The sequence below is a fragment of the Cryptomeria japonica genome, chromosome 5 (genome assembly GCF_030272615.1).
Source record: "Cryptomeria japonica chromosome 5, Sugi_1.0, whole genome shotgun sequence".
NCBI classification, from domain to species: domain Eukaryota; kingdom Viridiplantae; phylum Streptophyta; class Pinopsida; order Cupressales; family Cupressaceae; genus Cryptomeria; species Cryptomeria japonica.
The window spans coordinates 298,298,066-298,302,004 of record NC_081409.1 but is presented as its reverse complement, the minus strand read 5'-3'; positions in this window follow the sequence as shown (position 1 = coordinate 298,302,004).

The window sequence follows — 3,939 nt, the reverse complement described above, 5'->3', positions numbered from 1 at the left end:
CATTGGCCCTTCCTTGTCACAAACATCCAAATTGATAGGGGAATTTATAAAGATTTGGTAGTAGCAATCTATTTTGAATACACAATAGAGGTCCTTTGTTTAAGTATAAGACAGTAACAAATGAATGCACAAACTCCTTTTATAACCTTAGGTTTTAAGTTGGTCAACAATTTTGAACCACACTTGACAATACATAGGCATATGTTCCATAGAATAATGATATTTAATGTAGTTATACCCTTAAAATGGTATCAAAGGATATTCATCTATGTGACAAAAATCTAATGTAGAAGGATAAAAATGTTGAATAACTTATATATTGATTTGCATGCCCTTTAGAGATATCTAGTATATAATTAGATATATTTATAATAAAATCTAACCATCTAATAAAAAACATTTAATGAGAAAAATACACATCTTAGAAATGATGAACTAAGCATTTGAAACAGGAAATTCAAGACCTTATTGATTCTAATATTATAATGGTGGATGGTTTGAATGATAAAGGAAATAAATTTGTGGCAAATATTAATTTAAATTTTAAAATCTTTACCAATTCTTTGCCTTCACATTCTACTAATGTTGTTTAGTGGTGCAGGAGCACCTAGTTTTGCTTATACTCTCCATTTTTGGTATTTTTCATGCTTAAATGTCTTGTTAGTTTTGAAATGTTGTCATAGGTTGTTTTTAGTCATAATTTTTTGATCTCATTTTATGCTTGAGAGATCACAGTTTTCTTCTTAGGGCTTGAATTGTCAATTTTGTGCTTCTAGGCCAAATAAGGCTAAAAAGTGGAAAATTGCCTTATAGGCTTAGCCATGCTTTGGAAAGAATTGAAAAATGTTTAGAAAGTGTTTTTAGTCATTCCTAGGTGATTTCAGAAGGTTTGTTGAGTTGGGTTGCTCAAATTGTCACTTGGAGCAACAAAAGTTGTCATTTTTGCTTGTAAAAGTTGTCATTTTGGACACTTTTTATAAAAAGAAGATAAAAAATGACTTATGTCCATACATGAATTGATAACCACTTTAAAATTATATATATATGCCTCACTATTCTTGTTATAGGGTTGTATTTTCTACTTTCTACCATAATCAATCAAAGGAGCAGCAATTTTCATGTCTTTTCTCATGTTTTGCACTCCATTTGTATAGCAGTCCGTACTAGGACTTCTCATTTCCATGTTGTACCTTTTGGATAGTGATTTTATTTTATATCCAATTCTATTTATGTAATTAGTTTGCAGGTTTTTTGTTTGGAAGTTGGTTGTACAAAAAAAGTTTCATTTTTGCTCCTTGGCTACCCAGTCAAGGGTTTTGGCCTCCAAAATGCATCAACTTGTCTAATTCTAGGTTTAGGCTCCCATGGATGGACTTAGAAAATTTTTATTTCTCATGTAAAATGTAAATAATTCATGTTTTTGCCAGGGTTGTGCAAAAGAAGTGCTTTTGAGTTCATGCTAGGCAAGTTAGAGATGGATTTGGCTAGCAATGTGAACAAAGACTCAAACAAGTTTGTGCTCAAAGGAAAATTAAGTGAAAAATCTTAAGGTAGAGGTATGAACTAGTTTCCTTGGATTTTTAAATGTATTTTGAGCTCCAAACAATGTGTATTTCACCTTGCAAGTGTGTTGGATTGTGGCTGGCAACAAGTACCCAGTTTTGGGGAAGTTAATGTCTTTTGAATCCAAAGTTGCTTTATGAATATGTTCATGCTTTGGGATCTTGTGACAAGTGTTGAAAAAGTGTTTGGATGTTTCTACATTCTTGGATGAAGTTTAATATGAAGTTATAACCCTTCAAAGTGCAGGAAAAATAGTGAATTTGATAGTGACAATGCATTTGATAGTCATTTTATTGTTGTATGGCAAGTGTTTGATGTAATGTCATGCAAGGAAGAGTTGGAGACTTGTTCTAAATTATGGGGAAGAGGTTATAAAATAATTTAGAATCTTGGTTTGTGGTTTAGAGGAGACATCCTTTGTTACTTGAGCAAAACCCTCTCAAAACCCTCTTTTCTTGCCTAAAATTGTGGACAATCATTAAACCGCCTTCTCAAGAACTAAGACCTCAAAAATCTTTGAGTTTGGACCTTGTATATACCTTCCAGGTCAAGTTCTTAGGTTTTCTTGGCCATCTTTGCACCATATAAGAAAATTTCATTCCAATTAGGCCTCCACGGGCTAGTAGCCTTTTAGCCCTATTTTCTGTAAAAGTGAACCCAATTGCCCAAATGATGTTAGAACCTTCCAAACTTGTGAAAACAAGTTGAAAGACACACAATGGACCTATTTCAATCAATTTTGACAGTTAAGACATAATTTTGGGGTGTGGACCTATGGTGGAGGATTTGAGTAACATTGAGGAAGCAAGCTTGAACAAAGTTGTATAACACACAATGGGGTGGTGGTTTGAGAAGACATGTGGATGTTGAAGTTTGTTGCTATAAACACAACTGAAAACAAAGAAAAATCATATCCTTTGGGTCCACTTGACAGATTAAACCAATTTAGTCATATTGAGCAACTTCTTACTCAATATCCCTATCATTTAGCATAATGATAATGGCTTTAAAGCTATTGATGATATATCTAACAAAGAAAACAATATTGTGAACTTGATTTTGAAACCTAATCCTAAGTGTGAACCTTGCATTCTATTTGACTTAAGAGATTTCATAGATGCACTTGATGATCCATTACACATTAGTGTAAAAGATTAAAGGTAAGTTTTCTTATTGAGTTCTGATTGATCCAACATGTATAGTGTCTTGGGAAATGTACTAATATTCACTTGTTTAATTATGTGTAACAAATATTAAGCTAAGAAAAAACTTAATATTATAGTAAATGCTTGTTTGTGATGCTCTGCAAAAAGGATTAGAAAATCTATGGTATGGAACACATGCAAGAACACAAGAAAAAAACGTTAGTGTTAGCAACCAAAGATTAATCTAAACAAGCATATCAAGAAAGACACTACGAAATAGATAAAAAAATTAATAAATATACAAATGTAACCAAACATCTTCATATGCTCTCTACCATGTTGGTAGGTTCTCCTTCCTTGTTCCTCTCCTTTACAAGTTTCAAATTAGTGTAGCTCTCAGAAACTTTTTGCACTATGGATGTCTTATGGAGATTCAAGATTGAAATGATGATTACTCTAGAAAGCTATGTAAATGTGAACACGAGCTAAAATGATAAATTATCTATTTAGCTAGTGTTAATTTTAAACCAAAAGAGTGAATATGATGGATTTATGCTAAATGCTCTCTAGAAATGACTATAACGTAAATGCTCGAGAATGATGGAGGATTTTAAAATGAGGAATATCAGCTCTATTTATAGGTAAAATGGAGCAATGGAGGGTTGATATTGAGTAATCTCAACAAGGGTCAGGATTGAATGATATTCAATCCATGTGAGGGCTTTTAACCCAATCCCATGATGACAAGTATCAACATGAGAGGGGTTGAGAGGAGAGGGAAGAAGCATTAAATGCTTGACATGACCTATGGGAGTTAAGGTTAAGGTTGGGTTGAGTGAATAAATTCATTATCCAAAGAATAATGCTTTTATCCAATGGATAAACTCTTGTGCAAAGGTTAAATGGATAACCAAGGTCAAAGAAATAAATGCTTGTGGAGACACATGGGTTACAGGAGGGTTGAGTTCAGGGGTCAAAGTCCCTAACCATGGGTGCAAGTGGAATTAACCATTAATGGTCATGTAAGAGCCATAAGTGGTTTGGAAGACTTTGGAGGTTAAATTGTTGAACACACAAAGCATTTAATTCTTTTCAAAGACTTTGAAGTCTTTGAGAAGTGACTCCAAGTTGCTTAGGAATGTGACAATAATTAGGGGATGGGCTAGGTTAATTAGAAAGGGGTTTAGAAGAATCTAGAAGGGAGTTAGGATTTTGCAAGTGGATTTAGTGG